Source organism: Gasterosteus aculeatus, chromosome 6 (assembly GCF_964276395.1).
Source record: "Gasterosteus aculeatus chromosome 6, fGasAcu3.hap1.1, whole genome shotgun sequence".
Taxonomy (NCBI): Eukaryota; Metazoa; Chordata; class Actinopteri; order Perciformes; family Gasterosteidae; genus Gasterosteus; species Gasterosteus aculeatus.
In genome coordinates this window covers 17,526,102-17,547,393 of record NC_135693.1, presented here as the reverse complement: position 1 = coordinate 17,547,393, position 21,292 = coordinate 17,526,102, and the positions used below count along the sequence as shown (strand labels likewise).

The 21,292-nt window shown below is 46.7% G+C and overlaps 1 protein-coding gene across 1 annotated transcript in view; it reads left to right on the top strand.

Moving 5' to 3' along the window:
* The window catches only part of LOC120820640 (pro-neuregulin-3, membrane-bound isoform), a 222,154-nt gene that overhangs the window by 118,480 nt on the left and 82,382 nt on the right, over positions 1-21,292 (top strand). The gene's annotated exons all lie outside the window — the stretch shown is intronic.

The following is a 21,292-nucleotide window of genomic DNA, read 5'->3' as shown; positions in this document are numbered from 1 at the left end:
AGGTCTACCCTGCAAGGCAGCTGCAAACATCTGCTGCAGCCTCAGAATCTGGATCTGAACATGAAACGCTGAATATTAAATTGCACCCTATACACAATATTCTTGTGTTGGTTTTGTTTGCTTTTGCAACTTGCTTTGCAGTCTCAAATTCCTCTGTATGAGGACGATGTGGATGAATAATGTATCGGGGTTTGCTCTCTGTCTCCAAGGCTTTAAGGATCAGATTTTTCAATATGAAGACCAGACACACACACACACGTTGTTTGTTTCCAATGTGTGTGGCGTTTGTTTCCAACCATGCAGCACTTTAATGAAATTCTCTTTGTGATCCTTTAGTAAAAAAAAACACCTAGAAATGTCAGAAAAGGTGACCTGAAAGCTAAAGTTTTATCTCAACCTACTTATTTCCAGCCAAACAATGACATTGTTACCAAACCCAAGCAAGTAGTTGTGTTGCCGAAAGCAAGTAATATTACTCTTGAATGAAAACTCAAGCAAGTTCAGATACAAAAAAGACAAGAAACCGACATATTTGCATTTGTAGTCTTTATTGTATGAAGAAAATGCAGTGTGAGGACGCACACCTCCTCTTCACCTGCAGGTATGCAAAGACTCGGGAGTCCGTGTTTGTCCCGTCAGCATCAGCAGGACTTCAGTGGTTGGTTAATTAGACTTCATGACACACTGCAAGAGTTTTAAAGCTGTGCAGGGTGTTTTCTTCTGTTTTCCTTCTAGTTTCATTTGGCTTTTTCCCTTTTTATTTTTGTCTTCTCTTCAGTTCTGCAAAATACTTAGAAACCCGCTGGCTTCGGGCTCGCCTGGAATAAATGAATGTAGTTGTCGGACTGAGAAGGAAATCATTCGCAAGTGGAATGCAAAAATCCTTGCACCTGTCAGCCCAGTGGCGACTTAGAAGGTTTCCCCCGAGACATCCACAAAGCCCGTCGCACAATTAGGCCAATAGCGGGTCACAAATACATTCCCCACTTTATCAAACAGGCTACGTCGGCCTTTGAAATAGACCGTTGGTGAATGACTGGTTTATCTATCGGCTGACTGGAAAATACAGTAACTATGGTGCCGGGCATTGATCATTCATCTTGACGCAGCCTGCCAGATTCGGACTGGATATTTCTAGAAAGCCCCAGACGGACATAATTAACTTCATGCATCCCCCCACGATGCAGAAGAACATCGACTGCCTGATCCAACCTGCTCAGGGGCCTTTGACGTCTTAGATTTGCACTACGTGACTCACTCCCACTCCACCGTTTATCACCCCCCCTCAGTCCTTTCTCCCGCTCTCCTGCACATGTCAGCTCCGTCACACACGTATGTGGCTTCAAGTGGCTGTTGAAGACGCTACTTTTCTCCCACGTGTCCTACAATGGGCGAACGCCGCCCGTTTCTCTTTTCTGAGTTTTCCGTCGCCCTCTTTCTCTCTTCCTCTATCGTTCTTAGAGTTAAATTAATTTGTTGTCACAGCCGGAGGAGAGCAAATCAATCACTCCGTTCGACATGTTTGTAAAGTCAGGATGCCGAAAACGAAAACGCTGCAAAGAGGCAATTTTAGGAGTCTTTTGTTTGTTTTCTATTTTTATCCTGCACTATGTCATGATATTGATGTTTCTTATATTTCAATGAGACATTCTTCCAGGTAGGTTGAGGGCTTGGCTTTGGAAGGTGAGAATGATTTAAATCGACGATCGTCCTCACAAACCTTTACGTGCCCCGAGGCACCACTTGCGAGAACGATGAGAGCTGAGACAGCATGGCGAGAGAATATCCAATTAGATCTTATCAGATATGAGTCCTGCGTGCGTGCGTGTGTGTGTGTGTGTGTGTGTTCATACATGGCTTTGTGTCTCCCTGCCTGCGTGTGCACTGTACGTGGAAGGCTTTCCGTTTGCACGTGTGAATATCAGACACCATGAGACGCTTATTGATAATGTCTAATGATAACGTGCTGCAGAAGAGCTCATTAAAAAGCTATCAGCTTGTCAGGCAGCCACTTCGCTAGATTGCACCACCTGGAACAATGTTTGCCCAACTATTATGCACAGTCACTCCAGTGTCTCAGTGAATACATTTGAATTTGGCCTCGTTTTACTCTTTTTTTTTCTTTTTTTTTCATTTATAGTTCAATTCAAAAGTGTAATTCTATTGATACGTTTGCCTACATCTCAGAGGTGTTAAAATTGAAGACCTATGTGGTCTGCTCATAATAAGATAGGGCTTAGAAAAGGGCTTAGGAATAGAGAATGTGTCCCAGAGGGCTGAGTTCTACCCATATCTATCTGCTTATCTGTTCTCCTTGAAAAGAACCTTTTCTCCTACACGAGTTCTCGTAGGATCATTGAAAGCTTGGAGGTTAAAAGGTTTTCTCAGCCGGTAACTTAGCAAAAACTGTGATTGTGGACCGTGGTTGTTGGGGTTTGCTGCTCCCCGCCATGTTGGACTCTAGAGGAACGCATTGAAAAGGGTTCTAGGTAGAACTCCCTGGGTGGGTTTGTTGTTAGCAAACTTAATACAGGATGAAAGTTACAGGCTGGAACCTGCAGGGAGGATTCTGGAAACCATTTCATCCTCTGTAATTATCTTTAGTACCCTCTATAAGGGGCTCTGGGAGAAACCTCCCACACAATGTGGGACTTCTCTCTGATTACTCGGCATGAAAGCATCACCGTTACATACAATAAGTGTGTGCCGCTGGGAGATTTACAAATACATGTAAAGCATTATTCCTCCTCATTGTGAGCAAGAAATAACAACAGAAAAGATTCCAGTTCCTTGTAGCGTGGGAAATCTTGTGTGCGAACTGGAACCAAGGACATGAAGGAAAGACAGACATGACCTCAATAGTATTTCCAACCGGGTTGGACAGTGTTTTTAACAGTGTATGAAGAATTTGTCATTAAAATGCAGAAAAACATACATACACGAGGCGTTTGCTCGTGCTATGAGAAATGAGACCTCCATTTCAGCAGAGTGAGAAGAAGAAAAAATCCCCTCAAGAAAAGGAACCGGATTGATGCCTGTGTGTTTATTTTGCCTCTGGATTCTCACAGTGTTTTTCCACGACAGCGAGCGGTGGCCTCTGAAATGATCCCCCTCCTCGCCATCAGCGGACACACAATCTTAAGGCAGTGAAGCTGCTTTCCAGGCATGCAAATAAAAAAACGCACCTGGACTGATGTCATTATGGATTTCTCCTGCAGAACCTCTCGTGGAGGCTGGAGGGTATTCTATCAAGGGATCCGGATATTCACAGTTTAAATCGATCTCAGGCTTTTTCCTGATTTCCTGTTTTTTCTCCCCGCTATGACTCATTGCACTCAGGGATACAAAACAGCACACTGCATATGCTTCTTTTAACAGGATACAATTTAAGATAGCATTAAGTTTGGGTGATTATTTATCCAGAAAATTGGCTCCCATCCGTGTAACTTTGAAACTCACTGGACTTCAATCAGGGTGTAGAAAATGACTCATTGGTCTGTGTGCCAGATGGTTTGATGCACAGAGTCATTTGAGAAGCCGTGATTGGAAAATGTTTTGGAAAATGGCAAGCACTTTCAAAAAACTCTTGGCGAAGTGATTGCATGAAACCATCTGTCAATCAAACTGTTGCCGGGGCGAGTCGGTAGAAGAGCATGTGATGAAGTTACTGACGCAACGTTGGTGTTTTGAAGGGCCAGCTGCCCCCCCCCTCGTCATCACATCACGTGTGCGGAGAAAAGGGCTTGAGGTCACTTCAGCCACCTCCACTGACGGAGGGGTAAGATAAAAAAAGAGGCGGAGCCGCAAGAATCCCGGTGAATGGCCGCAAATGTTCCGCGCAGACATCAAATGCAGCAAGACTCTGACCCGTCGCTGAGCAGAAAAGTGCATTCTTCACGCCGGCTGTGGGAAGGACAAACCTGTCAGACATCCAGCGCCTTCGGGTCCGGGAAGAGAAAAGTCTCTCAACGCGCTCGGTTTTGATGAACCGAACTAAACTGAAGCTGCCGTCCCCCGTCTGCGTGTTGAATTACCTCATTAACCTTTTCTACAACTATAGCGAGTTGCCTGAAGGAGGGAGCACGATCCACTCGCTGCCGTGTTCCTGCTGCCATGTTTAAACATGTAAATAACTACTCTTTACCACAGCAGAACACCAAAGCAAACTGCAAGCAGCGTGGCTTTAAGGGTGGAGGCCATGTCCTTCACCTGCTTCATCCCCGTGGCAGAACACCGTCAATCGGCCCCACGCGATCACCGAATGTTAAAAAGCACCCGTGTTAGGCAAGGTTGTCTCCGGAGAGACGGAGACGGAGGCACACATGGCGGTTCTGCCGGCTGCAGCTCTCCGCCTCCGTGATGGATCTTCTCCACCTGGCACGTTCCTCTGCTGGCTAGCAGCAAAGATGAAGCTGTGTGTTGCATGTGATTGTGTGCTCGGTGTTAAAAGGGGAGAAAAGAGGACAGGAGGAGGGACTACCGGGTGGACATTTGCAGTCCTCCGTAAATCACTGATTTTATCTCGATGTTTGTACGCGTGTTGTGTACACGCGTGACGTTCGATGGGTGATAAAAGGGGAAAGTTACGGCTTCTTTAGAGGTCCATTGGCATTCACTGACGTTCGCTGCATTGGCAGGCACGACTGGGAAAAATGGGACTGGAAGGAGACGTGAGACATGGAATTCAGAGCCGAGCACGACTGGTGGAAGCGACGACACGTCGACCATATGGCAGCGTGGAAGGGAGTGAGACGGAGCCGTCGGGAGAGGGGAAAGAGACGGGAGGGCTCAAAGGGAAACAAACACGAGGAAAGGAGCAGATGAGATGAAAACAGTTTGATGGCCTCTGAGGTGACGCAAGATGTCCCAAAAACCTTTGGGAGAGACTTTCAGGCTTCGTCAACCTCAACCAGCCGGACTCCAAACAGAGAACGGACCGATCAGCAGGAGCTCAGCAGGGAGCGTGACTCAGCACCACCACAACCTCGTCGCCAGCCATCTTGAATCGCTGCGGGTAGAAAACAAACCTGTACCTCCGACATAAAAGGACACCTGTCTCTGGTCTCACCGCTGTGAGTTACTGCTTCATTGGATTTTATGGACCATATAAGATAATGTAACCGTACCGCGTTGAAAGCGTTACCAGCGCATTTAGAAAATGGGAAACGCGTTCCTGGATCTGATGTAGCTTTCCCTGAGCGGATGCGTCACAGGCGGAGAGAGGTGCACGTGAGTCGTTCTGCAATCTTCCAGCTCTCTATTGGGCGGATTGTGCAATAATGTCGAAGGTTGCAACGTCACGGGACGGTCACCGCCCAGGACCTCCTGCAGTGCGAACTGATGAAGCCTCTTGTGGATCTCCACAAGATCCAGAAGACCAAGCCACCATCTAGTAGCGATAGTAGTTATGACCACACCAGAGGAAGAAGTAAGGTGACTTAGAGCTTTCCTTTCATAACTTCAAAAACAGTACTCATTTTCACCCGGACTGTTCTTCATCTTCTCCTCAACCTAGGTAGATTTGTGGCCTACAGCCAAAGCTGCTCCCCAGCGTTAAGATACTCGTGGACAAAGTAGTAGGCGCATTTTGTCGCTCGTGAACCACATGAATCGAAGCGATAACCACTGATAATGGCCGTTCACCGAGCCGGGAAAGTTCAAAAACGGGCGTTCCCTTAGTACATACAGATGCTTGTCGAGGCGCTCTTTTAAGCTGGCTTTGATGCGTTATATAATCTCTTCCTTTGAGTTCATGATAAGAAAAACCCAAGGGAAGCAAATATTTCAGCTGCATCATCTTTTCTGAAGACAAGAAAACCCTGCTGGGAGTTGATAAAAAAACTAATAATCATTAATGAAACTTGATGCGTGTGGTTTCGTTGCAGCAGCACTCTTGTCTTTCTTACTTCCTCTCAACTGTGGCTCTATTCTGATCCCTGACCGCTCCAATAAAAGCAGCCACATTGTGCTTGTCCCTCTAAAAAAGACGCAGAAGATCACACTGCCCCCAAACACACAGCCAGATGTTTGGCCACGGTCGCTCTTATTATCACCGGCCCGAGAGTTTTCGCAGCTGCAGAAAGTGAGCAAATATGTGGCTGTTTGTTTTGCACGCTTGTGGACGAGGTTGTGCTCGTGTGTAGCACACAGCTCCTTCACCGGCAACAAAGTTGTTTGTATTGATTGTGCGAGTGCGTGAGAGTGCGTGCCACGGGCGCCTCTCCGCTTTGATTAATAATTCTGTTCTTTGAGGGAGAGAAGCACCGGATGAAGAGTAAATATAAAGAGTTACTGAATGATGGATGGGCAGAGCGAGAGAAAGACAGAGCAAAGGTTACATATATAGACAGAAGATGGAGGGAAGCGGGAGATGTGGTGAAGAAGAAGAAAACAGCCAATAAAGAGCAGCAGCCCATGCAGGGGGAAGCTCTCTCCAGCTTTACAGTCTCTTATTTGCCCCTCAGGCTGCACGTGTTTCAGACCTGATGAGGTGCGTTTGATAGAATTTAGAAAAGGGATTTACCCACCGTCATGTTTGTTCTTGGATGTTAAGAATTATTATTATACTTATTTAGTGAATTTTGTCCTTTTTCCCAGTGTGCTTTCTGTTCATGAATGTTTTCTAGCTGGAGCTCTCCCCACATTTTGGATCCAAAAAAAACAAGATGGCTACCGCTAAAAAGACAAACCCAGACTTTATTACTTACCAACTGGTTACATGGTGACACTTTTTATAGACATGGTTCCACTTTATTTACGCGAGCTGCACATGTGCACAGGTTTCAGTGGCAAATCAATAATTGGATTTTCTGTAAAACCTCACTGAGTCCACTTTGGCAGTTCCTCATTAAATGAAATAGTTCCAATCCTGTTAAACCTTAAATACAACTTGATTTAAGATCCTTAATATTAGTGTCAAGTAAAAATCCAACCAGGTTTTAAATTATATTTAAGTTCTCCTTGTCATTTTACTAAGACTAATTATATTTGACCAGCTTTCGGAAACTGATAAAGTGATGAATTGGAACGTGAGGCCGACATTTATATTTTGCTGTGGCAGCAAAAGTGAGGTCACCTGCATTTCACAAAGCACTTTCGATGAACAGAAAAGCCATCTCCAAACGCCAATCTGCAACCCGAGAAACGTTTGATGGGTTCATCGCTCATTGGCCTATTAAGAGAGATTAAAAGGGGCGCGGACAGGAAGAGACGAAAAATATATGAACGCAAGTTTAACTACTGCAGCATTTAACCTGACGAATAGAGGAAACAACAGATGCATAAGCGACAGGTTGGGTTGTATTTTACCTTGGCGGTAAGCTAAGTATTCTACCACCTGGTACCGTGGCCAACGACTGTGCAATGTGGCTGCTGCTGTAAAGAGTTCACTAAATAAGTGTAAACATTATTGAGATTAAGCTGCCAGATGCAACAGAGGTGGGAAGCGTGCCAGCATATATATAGTCTTATTATAGGTACATGCACAGAATCTCACGCCGCCGCGTGACTTGATGGAGAGTTGTTGCTATAAAATAATTGAGCTGGTGGAAAGCATAGTGATATAGTGCTGGAATTATACATCGCCGCCGGTTTTGGGATTAAATTCAGTCGTATTTTTAGCTTCGTGTCCCAGGAGAATGTGCACATTAGACGTGTTACAGTAGATACAGTAGGATGCTGTAAGACATCCACGAAAGAAGGCGGGCCGGAACTGTTAAGTGCTTGGTTGACATGCGACGAGATCGAGGGGATCACAGGAGAGAAAAAAGAACAACAGCAGAAGATTACGGTGGTATCCGTTCTCATGGAGTTAAGTGCCATCACAATCCAATTAGAGGGGAGTGGAGGCGGTTGGAACCCTCCAACAGGAGCCCGCGTTGATGCTGACTTACTGGTCAGCTATAAGTGCACTTTGGTTTTTCATGGAACGTGTTTCTAAGCTTAAGTTCAGTTCGACCACGTGTACGTACCTGAACTGCTCAAGTTAAGATACATGTTTGCTATTTTAAATAAAGGGAATGTAATTAATAGGGAACCATTAAACCAGTTTCTTAATCAGATATCTTTTCACTCTAAATCCTAGTTGCGAGTCAACTTCATTCAGCTGCAGGTGGGACGGCAAACAATGTCCCTGTGTGGTAAAGAAGTAAATCCACCGACCTTTTTTGGGGGGAGCCTCTGCCCTGTGAGTAGAGGGATGCTTCATCTGCTTTCTTCACACGAGGCCTGTGAAATTCTGACCGTATCTATGTTCTAAGTCACACGATTGTAAGCGGCGGACGCCGTGCACGGGTGGGCAAGGCTAAAAAAAAAGAAAAGATCCACAGTGAGGTACAAGGCTGTATGACTTTAGAAGTGCTTCCATCTGCAGAAGTTATGGTGAGAGTCATTTGACCTGAATGCAATCTCAATGGTCCAATCCTGCGTGGGGCTTTTCTGCCTCCAATTCTGAATGGAAATGTTTTGTTGCAAAAAACACTTGTACCCGACAGAGTCGGAGTGTTAAAGTAGGAAGCAAATACGTAAGTCATATTATTTGATACAGCGTAAGAGGCCACACTTTTCAAGTCAAATACGGAAATGCGGTCTTAAAAGTGGATCATAAAATAGCCCCAAAAACGAAATGTAAGACGTTTTCAACTTTTGTGATCTGTTGAAAGATAATCTCAGAGAAGATTTGAAAAGGGATTAGGATTTAACAATTACATTTGGCGTTGGGTTCGGATGTTATGTGATGTTATACAATCCCAACAGTTGGTATTTTCACTATTTCCATATTAGTATAAGAGCATTAGTTGTTGTTGTTGTGGCAGTAGAGTTGGTGGTCCGAATACCGGCTGCACATGGAACATTAGTATGAGCAGAAGCAGTGGATGCAGCATTCACATTCACATTAGCAGCCGGTTTGTGATTATAATCTCCAGTGTCAGAACGGAGCCTGCAGGGATGCGAGGCCAATCCAAAGGGAGTGTGCAGGAGCTATCGGCCGGAGAGTAATGAATTTCTCCACTACAGAGCCAGATGGCCGGGGGGGGGCGACGAGACCTGATACTCACCGCAATTTATTTGGCGAACGCGATCCCGAGCCGAGGACAGGAAGGAACGGTGGTGGAGGGGCATTTCGTGGGCGTGACACCCAGACAAATCAACGGGCCTATCTGCACCGCGCAGGTGGGCTTAAAACCGCTGTGTGTGCACGCACGCTTAAAAAAAGCGAAGAGGACAACGCTTGTAGTATCGGATTTCAACCGCTAGTTTGTCGTCGACTGCAGAGCCGCCTCGACGCGCTGACATTTCGTGAGGCCTTTCTGCGCCAAGCCGAGCATCTGCAATGCAGTGGCTGACATCGCTTAACTCTGCTACCTCCATGCAACGACCCCCCCCCCCCCCCGGGTTCACGCGGGAGGATTGAAACGCGAGCACGAAAGCCCACACGCGTACAAATACGGGAGAACGCACACATGCCAGCACACGCCGGCGTTTGATTGAATTGAACAGCTGCTGTACCTTTAGCCAACAGAGGGGATCATTCATGATCTTTTCTCATCTCCTTCCCCTCATCCTCCCAACCCTGCTTTGCTTTTCTCTCATGTAGCCCCCCTCTGCTCCGTTGACCAGCTCAGGAACGCCGTCTATCTGAATACAGAGTTCCTGAGAGGCCCGCTGCCTCCCTTTTTAAGTCCGCGTCTCACTCAGGATGTCTCACATTTCAAAATAACCACAAACAAAAGGTCCACAAGAGGTGTGCATCTCTTCTACAAGGCCACCAGACATCCAGGCGACCTGAAATCGGACTAAGTATCTCTTTCTTTAAACCAAGCTAGTCTGCTAAATTTGCTGTTGATTCTAGTGTCTTAAGTTAATTTGATTGCTGATTTGCTTTAGTTTTTTGTCGTCTCACGACCAGTTCTCTTTGTTTGAAGTTATCTTGGTTGCTAGTTTGCTCAAGCTCTTTCAGTCTTTTAGTGCCAGTTTGTGTTCTAGATTCTACTATTAAGTTAACTGCCAGTGTGCCCTCCTAACTCTGCTAGGTTTTGACCTGATCTAAGTCTGTTTTGCCTTGTTTTCTGAAGCAAATAAGACTTGTATCCTTAAACTCTCATTTTGTCAAAAGACCACATGGTGTTTGTTCACTGATTAGGGTGTCAAGCTATTGGTGCTTTGCATTTTGAGGAGTTTCTGTCGAGGCCAATCGACCTTTTGTCTCCTAAACGACGGGGGAGCGGCCAGCGCAGCCGCAGCCGACTTCCACTAACGAGGGAGTATTTAACTAGAAATCGTAGGAAGCGTTAGCTTCAGCGTTATCTTATCCTCGCAGCACGAAGACGAGCAGAACAAAGACAAAGGAGTCTTTCGTGGCAGTCTTCGGGGCGGCTGAATGCGGCGCCTTCTTCTGCTATTTTTAATAATGTGTTTGACCCCTTCACCCGTGCCTGTTCGAATCTCTTCCCGCAGATACTACAGGCCTCGGGCTAGATCTGCTCTCTATCGTAACCTCTCCTCTCTCTCCTATCCCACCCGCTCCTCACACGTCCAGCACCTCGTCACAGGAGGTCTCTGGAACTGCCAGTCAGCGACTCGCAAGGCTGACTTCATCTCCGGCTTTGCTATCCAGCAGTCACTCGACTTCCTCGCTCTGACCGAGACCTGGATCACACCCGAGAACACATCCACCCCAGCCGCTCTCTCCTCCGCCTTCTCCTTCAGCCACACTCCCAGGCCCACTGGTAGGGGTGGTGGCACAGGTCTACTCATTTCACCCAAATGGAGCTTTTCTCTCTACCCTCTACCACCAGCCACCCCATTGTCCTTTGAATTCCATGCTGTAACAATCACTCACCCGGTACAATTAACCATCATTGTCCTCTACCGTCCGCCAGGCTCCTTAGGTCATTTTTTGGAAGAATTGGACATTCTCCTGTCTAATTTCCCCGAAAATGGTCCTCCGGTCATCCTCCTGGGTGACTTCAACATCCAGACAGAGAAGTCATCTGACCTCGTACACCTACTTTCTTCCTTCGCTCTGTCACGCACTCCCTCTCCTCCTACTCACAAAGCCGGCAATCACCTTGACTACATCTTTACTAGAAACTGCTCTACCACTAACCTCTCTGTAACTCCACTTCATGTGTCTGATCACTTCTTCATCTCTTACTCCCTTCCACTCTCTATAACTAACAAACCTCCTTCATTGACTAACTCTATACCGGCTCGTCGCAATATTCGCTCCCTCTCTCCCTCCTCTCTGGCATCCTCTGTTCTATCAGCTCTCCCTTCAACTGACTCCTTCTCACTCTTGCATCCGAACGCTGCTGCAGAGACTCTCCTCTCATCTCTTTCCTCCTCTCTAGACTCTCTCTGCCCTCTTACGACACGACGGACTGGCAAATCCCCTCCGGCTCCGTGGCTGTCTCAACCGGTCCGTGCCATGAGAGCCACCATGCGAGCGTCGGAAAGGAGATGGCGTAAATATAAACGACCTGACGACCTGCTTGAATTTCAATCTCTCCTCTCCTCGTTCTCTGCCTCTATCTCTGCTGCCAAAAGCTCTTTCTACCAGTCCAAAATCGAATCCTCATTCTCTAACCCCAAAAAACTCTTCTCGATCTTCTCCAATCTCCTCGAACCCCCTACCCCTCCTCCCCCCTCCACCCTTCTTCCGGGAGACTTTGTCAACTACTTCACCAAGAAAATAGCTGACATACGCTCCTCCTTCTCAAACCCACCACCTACTTCTCGCGTCCCACCGACCTCACCTCTTTCGCCCTCACTTCCCTCTTTCACCGCCCTCTCTCCTAACCAAATTCTTACCCTAGTAACCTCTGCCCGTCCGACCACCTGCCCTCTTGACCCCATTCCATCACATCTTCTACAATCTATCGCACCTGACCTTCTTCCGTTCCTTACCTTTCTCATCAACAACGCTCTGTTATCTGGCTGTTTTCCCAATTCTCTGAAGGAGGCAAGAGTCAACCCTCTCCTGAAGAAACCCACCCTCAACCCTTCTGAAGAAAACAACTACAGACCGGTCTCTCTTCTTCCCTTCTTGTCCAAAACCCTTGAACGTGCTATCTTTAATCAACTCTCCTCTTATCTCCACTGTAACAACCTCCTTGACCCCCACCAGTCAGGTTTCAAGGCAGGCCACTCTACAGAGACTGCTCTCCTTGCTGTCTCTGAGCAACTCCACACTGCTAGAGCCGCCTCTCTCTCCTCTGTCCTCATCCTTCTGGACCTCTCTGCTGCATTTGACACGGTCAACCACCAGATCCTTATTTCCTCCCTTCAAGAACTTGGTGTCACAGGCTCTGCTCTCTCCCTTCTCTCGTCCTACCTCGATGGCCGCACCTACCGGGTAACCTGGCGAGGATCTGTGTCGGAACCGTGTCCTCTTACTACTGGAGTTCCTCAGGGTTCCGTGCTGGGTCCCCTCCTGTTTTCGCTTTACACCAACTCTCTTGGCGCTGTCATTCGCTCGCATGGCTTCTCCTACCACAGCTATGCCGATGACACCCAACTAATTCTCTCCTTCCCTCGCTCGGACACCCAGGTGGCGCCTCGGATCTCTGCCTGTCTAACTGACATCTCTCAGTGGATGTCCGCCCACCATCTGAAAATCAACCCCGACAAGACTGAACTACTTCTCTTTCCCGGAAAAGATTCGCTTACCCAGGACCTGACAGTCAACTTTGGAAACTCTGTGCTAACGCCCACTTCGACTGCTAAGAACCTCGGCGTCACACTCGACAACCAACTCTCCCTGACTCCCAACATCACTGCGACAACGCGATCCTGTAGATACACGCTCTACAACATCAGGAGAATACGTCCCCTTCTCACTCAGAAGGCAGCGCAGGTACTGATTCAGGCTCTTGTCATCTCCCGCCTGGACTACTGCAACTCCCTCCTGGCAGGTCTCCCTGCCACCGCCATTCAACCTCTGCAGCTCATTCAGAATGCAGCAGCTCGACTGGTCTTCAACCTTCCGAAATTCTCCCACACTACTCCACTCCTCCGCTCTCTTCACTGGCTACCGGTGGCCGCCCGCATCCAGTTCAAAACACTGGTGCTCACGTACCATGCTGTGAATGGATCGGGTCCAGCTTACATCCAGGACATGGTCAAACCCTACATCCCAACCCGCACTCTCCGCTCTGCATCTGCAAAACTACTCGTCCCTCCCTCACTGAGAGCAAAACACTCGACTAGGTCTCGACTCTTCGCTGTCCTTGCGCCGAAATGGTGGAACGCGCTCTCTGAAGACATCAGGACCGCAGAGAGCCTTCACATCTTCCGCCGCAAACTAAAGACACACCTCCTCAGACTCTACCTCGACTAAAGACTAACAAATTGCAGCACTTAAATTGTACTTGTGACGTCACTCATCTATAGCAAATTGTAAATTCGCTTATTTGAGGAAATTGCACTTTCTTGTTTCTTGTTCTCCTGAGTTTGTACCCTATGGTTGAATGCACTTATTGTACGTCGCTTTGGATAAAAGCGTCAGCTAAATGACATGTAATGTAATGTAATGTCCACACTTGACTGGTAGGAAAGTGTGTGTACTACCAGTGGGACGATGGAGGGTCTGACTTTGGTATCCAGCTCTCACATTAGACCGTCCCAGTCTCACGGCAGTAAATGAAATAGTCACAAACACACGACTTTCCACCATGAGACCGGCCTTGCTGCTTGTTGTGTTGTTGTGAAGTGATGTGGCAGTTTTCATTAAACACCTAACTGCAGGTAGTCATTTTAGGACCCCTTGTTCTTCTCTCAGAAGAACCTTGGCATCTAACTGAGGTGATTCGGTGGGTATTTATTGGACAGCTGTATAGCAGTGTGGGTGAGGGAGAGAGGTGTGCTTTTATCTTTATTGGATCATGCTGCGCGGTAATGATACCCTCACCTCAGCCACCATGTGCGTGACGCTGCAGCTACAACAGGGCCTCCAAAAAAACAACAACTACGCTTCTCTGAGTGAGGCTGTAGGAGCCATGTGGGGAATTTTAACTCAAGAAATAGGATGAATTCTGAGTCACAGGTGGGCGTGTCGAGTGTTTGTGGGAGGGAGGTTGAATGTAAGGACATTTTGGATGGCACTTCAAAGGTCCGTTTGAAGGTTAAGACTTGGTTTAAAAGGTTACGATGAGCTCGGGGTTAGGTTGGGGGGTCGGGATTTGGTATTTAGATCTGATGAAGGTTTTATGTCAAGCAGGGCCCTCGTTTTTCCTGCCTTTCAAATCAGTCCACTGTCATCTCCACAGTTTTGAGCTTGTTCTGGTCCCGCTGGCACCATCAGCAGCAGCTTTTTACGTTAAGACAAAGAGAAACCACCTAGTGCAATCGTATGCATTCCACTAACGTCCCCTGTGTACACTCCGATGTAAGCAGCACTGGTTTCCCGTGCTATGAAACTACAATGCCTCTACTTTGTCTCTCGTAAATGGAATAAACTGCAAACTGCCCTCAAACTGGAGTCTTGCGTTCCCCTTGGAGAGACCAAATTGTATTTCAGTGATTCGTGTCGCTGTTTCTAATTCCTCTTCACTGTCTGGTTGGGTTTCTTCTGTACAGCTGATCGTATTCTAATGAACGAGTTGCATCTAACAATATTTAGTAGTAGTCTAGGTCTCGTTTCTCTTGAGAATGAATGGAGTGAAGACCTTTCGTTACAAAAAGGAAATTGCTAGTGACCCTCTTGTTGTAGTGGTGGGCCGCAGACTGGCGAAGACAGAAGTCTAATTTACTGGGGGATTGTTTGCTCAGGGTGCCTCGGGTGTGTTCAGTAACCGCTGTTTGGATTAGAGAGGCTCCAAACTGAGTGAACTGACCCAGAAGTATCCGACTGGCAGCCACAGCAAAAGCATGTAAGATTCTTTAAATGCTCCGAGAAGCCGCTTCAGGGTTTGCTTTCCTAACTGTGCTCACCGAGGAAACACAGCATCATCCTCCATGAAAGGAGAGAAGATGTAACTGTCCCAGAATCGTTTGGCATTTCGAGGGCTCCCCACCGAGCTCTTCCCTCCTGTGAAGTTTAATGTTTGATTCAAACGTGTCTTGTTGTTTGAAATCTCTACATTACAGAGTGCTCTACATTATCTACAGAGACACGCTTACTGTATTTTAGTTTTTACTGGACTTCGTGGCTCATTGAGGATACACATGATTGTTGACAGTCAGTATAATGCCCCGGTCTTACTTTTTTTTAACTTGGCTTTACTTTACTTGACTTCATTTTACATTAAATGATTGGCCACTGGATCACGTGATGCTTTCAGCACATACAAATAATCCTCACGGACAGCAGAGGTACTTAAGTTGCAGGGTATACAGTCTCGGCACAGAACCAATTCAAGCAGCAAATGCTAAAAAATGATTACCTCTCTGGAGTGCTGAAGCTGGTAAATAGGACAGCGGCGCATTGTAGCGGTAATGAGCATCTAGAGCGGACGTGGGCAGAAAACATCCGGCACCGTTGTGACGTTTCGTACCTTTCCAGCGTGAGGAAGCAGCGGCACCTCTTGCATCGTCTCCATCGGTTGTTTCCAATGACTTTCAAGAAACACCAATGAATTTGCAAATGAGTCGTTTAGTCGCATCATCGTAACCGGAATCTGGCTATTAAAGGATGCTAACAAGGAACGGGAATAATAAGTGTAATTTCTTTCTACGAGCCGTTTTACAGCAGTACCGTCTTGCTGCACGGTGGTTGCAACATCCCTGAATTTTCCCGAGGTCAAACTCAGGTTGGGCTGGCTCTGTGAGATGTGTTCACCTCTGAAGCAAGTTGCATTCCAATTTTCGCAACAACAAAAAAAATCCAATTTTAGATGCCTATAATTTGAAGAACGAGGACGCCTACTTGTATGAATGCGGTAACTTCACTTAGACATCCCTGTATGTCCTCAGAATGACCCGCAGTATAAGACATCCAGTAGAATGTACCTAATGTTCATGATTACTGGAGGGAAATAGATGGGAACTATTCCTTTCAAATAAACATGTTCCAGGAAAAGAACCAACTGATGCCTCACTTCCACTTGTCCTGAAACACACTAAAATAACAGTGACCAACCGACTGGCTTCAATGTTTTAGTCCATTAGGACCATTCAAGATTTCCAATGACCACGAAGACGCTATGCATGTTATAGTTGGTTAGACATTTATCCCAGGTGGGGATCTGCTACCCCTCTGCACCACCACGGACATCTCAAACACCTCCCACTGGAAACCACTAATACGCTTTTTTTCTGCACATGAAAATGCCATGTCCTCTATCTGCCGGTGTCCTTTGTTCTCTTGTCCCCGCGCCTCTGGGTCTTTATTCCTGCTCGCAAGGCCAATCAATACCAGGGTAGGTTAGGAGTAGCCCGCCTGAGACCTTCAATATCTGTTAGCGTGGCTGGCTGGCCGGCTCTCCAGCTGCCTGTCGATCTGTCACTCCGGGGAAATGTCAACCCGTGAAGGACGCCATTACAGGCCGGCCCGCGGGTTGTCACGCCCCAGCCCCCTCGAAAACATCAATGTATTGGTTTAGACTAATGTTGGGCATTGAGGAAGGGAAGAAGCACAGTATTCATTTAGAATATCACGTTAAAAAAATCACGTTTCCAGATGTTCTTTTCAAGCTATAACCTCAACATTCTTCAGATTCCTTGAAGCCTATTTGAAACTTTCATTCGTTTGATAATGAAAAAGGACAAGGAAATGTTTTTATATGGTTCACAGGTTAAAGGCTGTAGCACACCATAAAAAGCACCCTCTGAAGAACGCTGTCCACTATCACTGACTATAAGTTCCTTCTGTTCAATAATATTTGGGAATAGAACTGAGGAATATAATATTAGCCCATAATGTTATTAATGCAAACTCTGTGTTTCCACTTTAAACAATCGGATTCCAAAATCTATCATAGGCAAATAACTGCGTGTCAAGAGATGATGGGGAAGTACTTCACATCATTCATACGTATTCCGCAGGGGTCTCCTCCTGGATTATTTGAAATGGAAATATTTGAGTAAGATAAAGTATTTGCCTACCAGATACCCCCCCGACCCCATTGGCACACAAACCCGCGGCTCCCTGCGACATGAGACACATGTATTCAAACCTCCACGCAGGGACGTGTCTTCAGAAGGAGTCGCACACTAATGACACGGGGTGAGCAGTTATCAGTGGAAGATTGTTAAAAGCAAATACAGTTTGAGGGAAACCAGGGATTTGAGCACAGGGATGCATTGAGGGGTCGGATCCCGCCACGGCGGCGCTGCCGTACCCGCGACCTCATTACGGTATCGCGGGCCATTGGGCTCGAACCTCTTAAACGCCCGCAGACAGCATCACCGCGCGACTATTACCCCGTACAACCTGCACCAGCAGCCGCCGATGCTTCATTAGCATTCAACCGCGCATTAACATTCACTGAAGCGGGCACTTGGGTTCACGACTGCGAATGCAATTCATGTAATCATTACACAGATGCAGAAATTGTGTCACCAAAAGCCACAGGCCGGAACACGAATAAGCTTTGTGTTTGCCTTGACTATCAGATGTGTATAAGATCCCATCGTCACACAGTGTGTCCTCTGATTTAGTCCTGTCTGATACCATATCCTGCTTTACTCAAAGCACATTTCATAGTGCAAATATGTGCATGGAAAAAGTATATTATCAGCTGGCACTTTTAAATGTGTATTGTTGTAGGAGCCAGTTGCTTTGTCCGGTCTCCCAATTTGAATTTTGTAAATGCTCAAACTTCTCCGCGTGTCCCCCGTGCTCGTCTCCATTCACAAAGCGGAGAACAATAGTTAAATCATGAATCCTGCATCCGCCGTCCTCACAAGTGATTGGATTCATCTCAGTGGTGATCCCCTCGGCATCCTCCGCTCCTTGAAAGACTCGTGAGTTCTTTAGTGTTGCTGTTGGAAGTTCGGAAAGGACTCAGGCTTCTTTTTTCTTTTTTTTTAATTACCAAATTATCAAGTGGTACATAAATTGCTGCTTCCTTTTCTCCACCACAACCAGGCGGCGCGTTGCCACAAAGGGGAAAAAAATCAGGCGATTCTTTATTCCTTCGTCATTTTCCTCGAGTAAGCAGCGAGATGAAAGAAGGAAAACAGATATTGACGGTGTTGTGTTATCCAGCAGCCGATGGTTTATTGATCCTCGCTGCTTCTGCCTCTTTCTCTCTGCACAGTAGGCCTACAGTAAATTGGACGGTCTCTTCCTCAGTGATTGACGCCTGCCTGCCGTGAGCGGTGTTTTCCAACCCGCAGTGATGTTTTCAGCAAACAGTAAAAACATTCTTTTTTTTCCTGTTGGTCAACCGTTAGAATGAGACAACTCTTTGAGCGCGTGGAGCGTCTGAGCTGACAGGTGACAACCGCGTCGGACCAAAAAAGGCAGAGGATGACGAACGGCGCTTGCGCGGCTCGACATTAGCACCCGCCCACCCGCCAAATGCGAGTAAAGCAAGTCGCTCTCACTCGCTTTGGCGAGTGGAATTGGGTGGTTTGGCCCCACAGTGCTGCCGTAGAGGCAGAAGGGTTTGAGAGGCCAAGGTGAGAGGTTCACGACCGGTTCGCAGCCCACTTCGAGAAGGAAGCGCCAACCAAAGCGTTCCTGCTGACGTTGTTGCGTGCGCCAATAGCTTTTCCCCTCTCGGCCCACCGGACGTTGGTTACTAAGAGGAGACCTGCTAAGTGCGAGGAGAGCAGGCGTGGTGATGAAAAGCGAAAATCAAGGGAAGAAAAGGAAAAGACTGTTCAGCAAAAAGTGGAGGTCCAGTCGAGAAAGTATTGCAAGTGTTGCACCGATTGTAGAACGTACAGGAGCAATAGGGTTAAGGACTCTTAACAAGCTAATTCAAGTGGAAACAATAAAGGACCGATTAGATTTCAATAGAGCCTGTCCAAAGCGTTGTGACTAAACAGACAAAGACAACCAAAGTGTTGCTGTAAGGTACCATGAGCTTCTCTTTTTGTCTTTGTCTTAATCAGTTGCATATGTTTTCAGTCATAAGATTCGGCCACTGTACAAGTACATTTTATGTAATCTTGATTTGGGTTGTTTACAATGGTCTTTAGAAAGGATTGTAAATCTAGCTCTACTTTTATCTCAAATCCACTTCAAGTAAATTGTAGCAATCCATCAACTTTAATCAAATTTAACTCAATGTCCCAACAACAGAAATTGCTGAGTGGCTCTTAACGTTGGAAAAGCACCAGCCACAGCGTGGCCCAACCCCTACATGAAGCCCCCCACACACACCCCCCTCCCCGGAAAAAACACCAGTGTTGCCGAGCGAGGAGGAAAGACGCAGCAGTGCTTCGTAATTCTGGCTTGTGTTTGTGTGCAGAACGTGTGGCAAATGTAGCACGTCACAACGCACAACATGGCATTGTAATATAATGAGTTCCCTGCTACACTCCTTTAGTTATTCATTGTGCTCTTTCCAGTTGGCAGCCGCTCTCAGGAAGACAATGCAATCGCTCAAATTGACTTTAATCCCATTGTGTCCTTGTGAAAACATGTGAACAGCAAAGTAAAGGTTTTAAAAGGTTCCTTTTAAGCGTCGGTTGATTTTTCATGTTGTAGTTTTGTCATGCTAAGCTGACTTTGTAATTCCCATGTAGTGTCAGTTACGCTGTACGCAGAATGCACAAAGCTGGCAACAAGGATTCCAACGCCAGAATGAGGGTAGAAATGTCCGCAGGGGGCAGAATGACGCGCAGACCTCATCAGATCATTGGTCATTGGGCGACGGGGGGCGCATGGAGTACGGAGGGTGCGCCGGGTTCGAACCCCGGCTGCTCCATGTGCCATCAAAGTGTCCCTGAGCAGGACACCTGACGCCTAATTGCTCCCTGGGCAAAAAAGCAAAACCCACGGGTTAAAAATGCAATGTAAGTCGCTTTGGATGAAAGCGGCAGCTGTATGACATGTAGTGTAATGTAATTTATCACCCGACACCCATAACCCACACACTGTGTAGAAAAGCTGTTAATTTAACAAGCGGCCCATGGCTGACTGACGACAACCGTGGTAATGAAGTAACAGTGGACCCCATTAATAAAAAACCTTTTTAACGTTGCTTTATCATGAGATGCCGTCAAGATGGTTACAGTGAATAAAGATAACATATTATATTATTAGATTCAGCTCCCCAAATGCTTAAAGTGTCTGGTGGTCCGGTGGCCTGTCCAGCCCTGGTTGTACTTTTTAATGAATTCAGAAGTTTTTCCCAACTCAAAAGTTTATACGCTACAACTTTGATCAAGACCCTCTAGTGACCACGTCCAACCTATTCACATCCTCATCTAATAAAAACAAGTCTGGGTACTTAATGCCTGACCTGACTGAGGGAACAAATCCCCTCACAGCCAATTACCAAGGGTTGGTTAGGATCCCCGGGGCCCCATCAGCACCTAGCATCTCAGAACCCACCACACACACACGCACACACAATGCTGATTAAGGGATCTGAGGACACACTGAAATAACTCGCCTCTCTTCACTCACCCATCACCTCAAAACAGTACTTTTTATTAATCTCTCATCATCTCTCTGATTGAGAAATCTCCAGTTCATTTGGATGTATCTTTCACGCTCCATTAGAGGACAACCCGATACAGCAATCAGCCAGCGAGTGGTAATAGCAGCGTCCTGTGAGTACAACAGATTTTTAATCACTGGAGCATAAAGTTCTGGCTTATCGCTGCTCATCCCTTTCGTTTCAGAGAAAAAAAACAAAAAACAAAGCCGAGGATCGGCTAATGAGGGCCCTGAGCGGACTCATTTTTCATCTGTAAGCACAAAAGGATCCGTCAGCAGTCTGGTCTGGTTTTAATTGGAACATCATCGGAGGGTTCGGATGGATCGGATTTCTCCCCACGTCCCCACCAATTGCATCTGATGCTTTCAGAACTCAGCTGATGGATGACAGCCAGGGAACTCAATCTCTACATTTCCATTTATCTTTCTTCTTTTCTCAAATGGTCCCCGGCCACCTCCCGAAAAACAAGCGCCTGGGCGCCACGGCTCTGACTGTTTTCAACACCAGAACGCTTTATAATTTCCATGTTTTCTGGCGCTCCACTTGTTAATTTCAGTAATAAGATCGTCCTTTACCACCGGAGTCAGCCGCGCAGGTCGTGATGAATCGCTGGGAGAAGCTCAGCTCTCTGTGGCCACAGAGTATTAATCACAGCCCCAACTGATTATTTACCTGTTCTCCATCCGTCTTTTGCTTGTGACATTGTGGGGTCTAGACAAACGGCGGTGTGTTGT